This window comes from Trichechus manatus, unplaced genomic scaffold, assembly GCF_000243295.1.
Source record: "Trichechus manatus latirostris isolate Lorelei unplaced genomic scaffold, TriManLat1.0 scaffold00025, whole genome shotgun sequence".
Taxonomy (NCBI): Eukaryota; Metazoa; Chordata; class Mammalia; order Sirenia; family Trichechidae; genus Trichechus; species Trichechus manatus.
This window is the reverse complement of record NW_004443961.1, coordinates 21,045,253-21,053,914: the sequence shown is the minus strand read 5'-3', so window position 1 is coordinate 21,053,914 and position 8,662 is coordinate 21,045,253.

Genomic DNA, 8,662 nt, shown 5'->3' with positions numbered 1-8,662 from the left:
GTGCGCGGGCTCCGGCGCGCGGGCTCCGGGCTGCCATCGGGGGGCGGGGGCGGCGCTGCCTACCTCGTCTGCAGAAAGCGCCGCAGCAAGTGTCGGCGCGGCTCCGGCGGCGAGAGCATGGTGCGGAGGTTCTTGGTGACCGTCCGGATCCGGCGTGCGTGCGGCCCGCCGCGAGTGAGGTCTTTCGTGGTGCACGTCGCGAGGCCCGCGAGAGAGTGGGCAGCCCCGGGGCCGTGGGCCGCGGCCCTTGTTCTGAGGCTAGTGAGGAGCCAGCGGAGAGGGCAGCCGCCGCATCCTAGAAGACCAGGTAGGAAAGGCCCTCGACCAGTCCTGGGCGGACTCGGCACTTGAATGATTGTGTTTGGTGTGATTTAGTAAATAGATAAGTCATCTTCCGGACGAGGCGAGGAGGAGCAGGTTGGGGTGGGGGGCGGCTCTTTCCCCTCTTTCTCTGTTGCTTAGAGGTGAGGTTCTGCCAAGACGTTGAGCCTGGAGCCCCCTTCACACGCCTCCCCAACCCTCTGAAGCTGTGGGGAGAACAAGAAGATTCTAAAATCACCTTAGAAGCCAGTGACTCCTGAATTTCCTGGGCGGGAGTTAGTAGACCACCCTCTCTCTTCTCCCCCCACCCCCCACCCCCCTTCGTCTCCTCTTTGGTTGAAGTGTATTTCGAACTCTTTTTTTCACCCATGGTTGGAAATAAATGATTGCTAACGGTCCCATCACCTTAGTTTTCTGGAAGCCGCCTTTTTTCTCCCCAGCCGGGTCAGCCCTCCCGCCTTCCAAGGGCAGTGAAGGAGACGCGGGAGGGTGGGGACACGAACAAGGTTTGACTTCCCCAAATACTAAGACTGATCGAAGGATCGGGAAATATTGCCAAGAGCAGACACTTGTTACTCCGGGATCTGGCTGCTCACAGAGAGAGGGACTTTCGTAGGAAGTCGTAGGTTACTTATTTGGCTGGCAGAGTGATTGAACCTGCTCAGTACGAAAATCTGTATGTTTAACAGACCATAGAACTACAGTGATGTCCCCGAGGAATCACAACTGACCGTATTTGAATCATCTCGGACCACAAGGAACACTTTTTTAAAAACTGAGGCCTACTCTTTAAAAACAAAAGCCGAAGTAATTTTGTCCTCACATCAGACTAATCTTTACGCTGTCGGTGTAATTCCCCATGATCAGGATAATTGAAAAAAAGTATGTAGTTACAATATGCAGAATCCTAAGTAGAATTTGGATAATAAGGCTGAAATTAATTTAGCGAGGCTTCATTTTTGTGACTTTCTTTGTGGCATCGTGTCCACAGGAATCTTCAAAAAGCAGAGGCCAGGGAGGGAAAAAAAAAAAAATTATTGCAACGTTTGTGGGCTTTTTGACATGGAAATGTAAAACTGTTAAAACGATCAGTGTTTAGTTTGATGCCTCTATTTCTGTTAGCAAAAATCTATGAACAATTTGTAGGAGAAATACACATTTTTTATATGATTCTGAAAGTTCAAATTTTTTTGAAAAAAAAAGATTATAAAAGATTTCAGGATATGCAGCTGGACTTGATTTTAGTTCATTTTGAAACATTAAAAGACCCTGTTTATTCTTTAAATGGTCCTTTATTGGTAGCAGGAAACATTTAGCTACTGTGATATGTAAGTGTTTGAAAATCATAGCTGTTAGTATTACTTCCTTCATGTAAAATTACTTTATTTAACATTATTATTAGGTTGTTTCTAGAAATCTATAGTAACAAAGTAGAATTCTTAATCTATGTAAATACTATAGTTATGCTTTCTATTTTAGGAATATAAAACATACTTCAGTTACTTGGAAGTTAGAGAATATATTCATTTTATTTTTTTATTTTATAAAATGTAAAAAATCTAAAAATGGTAGGTTCATCGAAAGTAACCATTCATTTCTTGTTATTTAGGGATTAGTTAATTTTCAGGAATGATGTATAAAATTATTTTAAAATACATTCACTATGTGAGAAGCCCCATTTTTACCAGGCATATGAAAGTAGAACACGTGGCTTGAATAGAAAAGAATGTAAGTCTTGAAAATATGTGCAATTCTCCAACTTCATATATGGAATAATACTTATCAATGAATACCTAGAGTATTAATTATAAAGGATATGTGACTATTTCACATTAATATATATTATGTCTGTAGTTATGTTGATTTAAGAATATATAGAGATGCTAATTATATTTGGCCTTACACAAAGTCTTGGAAGCTCCAAGTACTAAAAAAAAAATTATTGTATAAATTATTTTAATATTAATGTAAATATATAAGGTGTTATTTAACATATTTTAAAATTTTCTGCAGATATGTTCATTATGAGTTTTTTATTTTTATGTGACTGGAAACTATGTATAATAAAGTTCCACATTATTAGTTGCTTATCTACATATACCAGAGGAATTATATCAATTGATTTGTTGCTTCTACTTTGGCATGTTTGTAAAATAGTCATGTTTTTATTATGAAGTTAAATATTTATTGAATTTACTGCTATTCAGGAACTCTCAGAGTGTTTTATTTTTTCTTTAACAACATAGTGTCCTCTCAAGGTAGGTACTGTGCAGATAGCATAAACCATTATTCCCAGTGTATACATGACCCCCAGTTTATGTGTATTCTAAATGAGCAATAACACTTTAAGAAGCCAATATTTACTATTAGTTTCTTTGATGACTCGATTTTTTTTTTTTTTTTTTAAGAATTGTCTTCCTAAAGTAGCAACAACACAGGCTATTGCTGCATATGTTCATAATATTTAGAGGTCTGCACTTAGATGTTACTTTGCCAGTACATTTAAGCAAGACCATTTTCCCAATATGTAAACTATTTCCTGTTAGCAAGGTGACCCAAATCCTCTCAAAACTACTTTCTTAAGCCAGAGCTGAACACTTGGCCCTGTGTTTTAAGCTTTTGAAAGGCTTTATTCCTTTTTGAGAAACATAAAAACCTTCACTTGCCCCTGTCCGTACTAAAACATCCTAGGCCAGAGAATCCCTCTGTCTGTTGCAAAACCTAACCAGATTAAAAGGTTTTGTGGTGCCTTGTTTTCGTCAGTTTAAGTTACATAAACAATGGGTATTGTTTCATTTTCTAAATATGAAATTACAATATTAGATATGCTTTTTTCAAACTACACTTCTCTGAATTATGATTCACACATACCTGATCACTGACTTTGCAACCATTTATTGCCTGACTAGGTTAATGCACTTTCTTAAACACTTCATCAGCAAGTAAAACAATTTTGCAGTATGTATCAAAAACTCAAACTATATCCATACACTTTCATTTAGTTATTCCATATCTAGGCATTATCCTATAGAAAAGTTCTGACAAAGATCAATATACAAATAGTAAGAAATTGAAAATTGCCTAAAAATATAGCAATAAGGTGGTGTTAAAATATGGCACAACTATACTTTGGAGTATTAGACAACAATCATCATCATGTTTTTGAAGAATATTTAATAGAATGTAAAATGACTGCATTATAAAGTTAGGTGATTTAAGAAAATATACAAGATTCAAAATAGTAGCAAATCTTACTTTCTTTTCCTCTTCCACTCTCTCTCCCTTTATTTACCTAAGTATTTATAATGTAAAATATTATAAATATTTACCAAAATATCTCAGGATGGGGGCGGGAGGATCACCAGTAAAAATGTACGCTATTTTCAAAGCCTTTGCTTCTGAAACAAGCGTACTGTATGGGATGAACTAAGAGCTTGCTTCGCGTTAGGTGGATGGGCAGGAAGAGCGGGCGAGGAAACTGAGTTATGCAGGCATCATATATGTGAAGGTGGCTCCTTAAGGTTTGGGAAGAGCGTGAGGGGATAGGGACTCCAGACTCTAAAGCACGCTATGCCTGTTCACCATGTATTTTACATTTTTAAATAAGCTGTAAATAAACAATAAAATAAATCTGTAGCTGTGTTGTTTCCAAAGAGCCTGGGCCTCTGCTCACAGCCCTTGCCCCTCAGGATCCCATCGCGCTTCCCCCACCCCTCCGCCGCACTACGTCAGGCCTGGCTGAAAAACCTCGGGGGGTGCAAAGGGCGTTCCTGGAACCCCTAGAGCGTGCCTGCGTGAGGCAAGACCCTCGGCTGCTCGGACTTCGTTTCCTCCATCGCCCAGTTCAGATCCCTGAATCCAATGGGCAGCGGGGGTGGGGGGAGTGGGGAGACAGGATCCTCCAGCCAGGGATTAGAGACAGGGTCTACTTACCACCCCACCTCCCGTCCCCGCACGCACCCTTTCTACTTTTAGCCTCCTCTAGACCTCGCCCCTCCCCCAACCATTTTCTGCAAATAAAAGGCGATCGGGATAACGGTACCTGCCGGATATGGTACCTGCCGGATATGCGCAGAGTAGAACTGGATTGAGGCTTCACCCGGCGGCGGCAAGGGCGGGGGCAGGCAGAGTATACTGGGTCATGTGGATTGGAGAGGGGCTCAGGGGTGAGACGGGGCATCTAGGTCACCTCCCCCCTTGGAACTGGCTAGCCTTTTTTTGGAGGGGGGGGGAGGGGGGTCAGGTTCTCCAAGGAAAGGGTACTTAGTCTACTCTATGACCATTCCGTTCCCTCCCGTGCCTGATGAAGACCTAATAGTGTTGAAAGGCTTCGCGCTGTCTTTGCTTCTCAGCGTAAGCGGGAAGGTACAGAGAACGGCAAGTACGTTTTTCCAGTAATAATGGCTCGTAACTGTTTCCTTTTTATATTGCAGCTTTCCCCATGATTGGAAACTATCGCCTTCAGTTAAAACATTCAAATAAAACCATTGATTAGAATGAAAAACGTCAGTAGCTATTAAAACAAGATCTGCTTCTACAACAGGGTAAGCCAGTTGATGGAAGAAACATTGGGAAAAAATGAAGGTTTTGTTCAGTGGGGGAAGAAACGTCGTTTTAAAGGCTCTGATCCTTCCTAGAAAATGTCCACCATTTTGAGACCCCAACAGATTCACCATATCCTCACTCACGCTATTTCAGTCTGGCAAGCCCAGTGGTATTTATAAATGGTTGAACTTATTAAATGTTAGTAGCATTATTTTTTTTTTTTAAGGGAGGATTTTAAAAAAAATTGTCTCAGTGCTTCTCAGCTCAGTTATTTATTACGTGATCCCTGGAATGATTGTTGCCTTGGAGCAAAACTACAGTAACCATACGTATGCATATGCGCAAACGCAACTAACGTTTTTCATTCTAATCAATGAGTTTATCTGAATGTTTTAACATTCACATTTGTGAAGGTGGCTCCTTAAGGTTTGGGAAAAGCGTGAAGGGACTGGGACACCAGACGCTAAAGCACGCTGTGCCTGTTCACCATATATTTCCGTTTTTAAATAAGCTGTAAATAGACTATAAAAATCTGTAGCTATGTTGTTTCCAAAGAACCTGGGCGTTAGGCCTCTGCTCACAGCCCTTACCTCTCAGAACCTCACCTCCTCCCTTCCCCACCTCTTGCCGGACGACATCAGACTGGGACGACATCAGGCTGGAACTCGAAGCTTGAAGCTTGCACCTCGCGGCCGGGCTGAAAACCCCGAGGGTGTTTATTTGAATGTTAAACATTTTTATTTGAATGTTTTCAAACGTGGGGAAAACTGCAATATAAAAAGAGGCGTTAGGAGCCATCATTACTGGAAATTTGGTATCTGCCACTCTGGTTACCGTCGGAATCGACTGGACAGCACACAACACATAACCTTAGAGAAGTAACAACATTAAAACCATCAAGTGCAAGATTCAAATGCCCAAAGCATCAGAGGTCTTTTTAAAAAGAGTAAGTTGTTTGTTTGTTTCTTTTTTATTAAGTAAGTACTGACTTTGTTCATGATAATGTAAAAGTTTGATCACAAAGGACTTTTTAAATTCTTCAAATCATTTTGTTTTCCCTTTCACCTTCAAAACAAAATCTCAGAATTTATTTAAATGGTTGTGAAGCCCTGTAGGAATTTCTTTTTAAGGAAGAAAAGTGTTGTAGAGGTTCAGAATTATATGAACAAAGATATGTAATCGCTTAAGCAAATTGAAACTAATAAAATTGTGCAATCGGAGTAATGTAAATAGAAATACCTTTACCTTCTTGTTTTAACCATGAGGGTAATGATAAGTCAAAGAGGTAAGGCAGAGGTTATCAGCAGCATCATTACCTGGGCTGCTGTTACAAACACATTTCTGGGACTCTTTTAGAGAGAATCTGATTCTGCAGGTTTGGTGTGCATCTGCATTTTAAATAAGCACTTCACGGGGATTCTGTTGCGGGTGGCTCATTGGGACACAATTTGAGAAACATGGCAAAAGTTATTTTTCAACCTTGTTTTAACTTGTTTATTTTTAAATTGAGGCCCAGGTTTTTAGGTAAGATTTAAAATTTTAGAACCAGTCACACTTTGGGTGCTAAGAAGGACAATGGGAGTCTAAATATATCAGTGGAGGAGCTATTTCAATAAATGGAGAAGACTATATCTGAATTACAAAAAGTGGTTTCACTTTCCCTGCCTTTAGGCCCTTATGATCCATGTTCAGACATGATTTTAGAGGTATATGCCACATGTGCTTATGCAGACTAGAGTTTATGGCAAAAACCTGAGAATGCTGCCCTACAGCGACCACTGGGATTCTGGACTAGAAAGTTCCCAGATGCTACAGCATGATACCCCCGCCATTTGAAAGACGATTACTTACCTGCTATTGGGTGCTGATTGAGACTGCCTCAATGACAGAAGGATATAAAATCATCATGAGACCTGAAATACCTATAATGTCTTGGGTGATGTCATAGATTGGATTGTGTCCCTCAAATTTTGCTGGGCCATGATTCCCAGTATTGTGTCATTGTCCACCATTTTGTGATCTGATGTAGTTTTCCTGTGTGTTGTAAATCCTACCTCTATGATATTCATGAGGCAGGATTAGAGGCAGTTATGTTAATGAGGTAGGACTCAATCTACAAGATTAGATTGTGTTTTAAGTCAATCTCTTTCGAGATATAAAAGAGAGAAGCAAGCAGAGAGACAAGGGGACCTCATACTACCAAGAAAGCAATGCCAGAAGCAGAGTGTGTCCTTTGGACCAGAGGTTCCTGCACTGAGAACCTCCTAGGGCAGGGGAAAAATGATGACAGGGACCTTCCCCCAGAACGGACACAGAGAGAGAAAGCCTTCCCCTAGAGCTAGCACCCTGAATTTGGACTTCTAGCCTCTTAAACTGTGAAAGAATAAATTTCTGTTTGTTAAAGTCAAATAAATAAATAACTGGAGGAGATCCTGTATTACTGTGAGGTCCTTCTGAATTGACAAGATTGGTCTCTTAGATTTCAGATTTTTAAAAATCAACATATTTGGGAGATGGGGAGGACATGACATAATATACTTGCATTTTAAATCTTGCAGTACCAGACACAAAATTTCCACTTATGATGTTTATGAGTATTTTTTTTAAATGCTGTATATACTTAACCCCTGTTTACACAAAATGGATCTCTCTCTCTGTATATATATATATTTGTTGTTGTTAGGTACCTTCTAGGTGATTTCAACTCATAGTAATCCTAAAGGATAGAGTAGAACTGTAATGTTTATGGGAGCAGATCATCAGGTCTTTGTATATATACTACTACTAAGGTTTCTTTCATTTAATTTTATTATACAAACCAGACTGGTAAACTTGACAACCTAGAATCATGTAGTAGAGAAAAAAACAAAACATAGATGGGTGTTACATGTTTAAATTATGTTTATTTCAAATCAAATTAAGATTGCAGTAAAAGGTGACCACAACACAATATAGCACTTATGGACAAAATGATGGGTCTTTGTGTCTCTGTAAAAGCACATTGGCAAGGAGGAAATTGTATATATGTGACTAATATAAGCTAAAGGATAATTTGAAATTATAAAAAAAATAGTCTTCCAAATTATAATCATAATTTTAGTTTTCTAAATCATAGTTTCAGAAAGCTGGGGGGTAGAGGTAAGAGTTATTAGACTACCTTCAATTTACCAGAAAATTCAATAACCTAGAATAATAATTTCTGGAGGAAGCACTCAAGGTAAATAGATTCTTAATTCCTTCAGGATGGTTGTCACAGTCTGAATATCTGATTTAATAATTTGAGCACAGAACAATTCTAAAAATTCCTTAGTACAGAAAATAGAGTGTGTATGTGTGCATGTGTGTGTATTTGGAGGGTGGAAGGAAAGAAGATTAGAGACATTAAAATCATCCTGAAAGCCATCAAAATGTCTGCCTTAGGGGATGACCTTCAATTATCTTATACATATTTGAAGAAGTTAGAAGTAGGATAGCAAAGAGACACAATACATGAAATACTATACTTCCTTAGTGCTAAATTGGCTTAGATATATAAAATCAGTACAGAGTAAACAAAGTGTATTCTGTCATCTTTTTTTTTTTTTTAATGAAGTCTGAAAGTTATAATCTTAACCATAAGAAATAAGAAGGTAAAACTACACCCTCAGCCCAGAGACTCAAAGGAAAACATGAGTGGAAATGTCAAATCTGTAAGTGAATGGTGCTAAAACAGAAATGGGAAGCATTTTCCTGATTTAATCAGGGTTGATATATTTCATCATGAGGTTGATTCTTTTCAGGGGAGTTTAATCACATA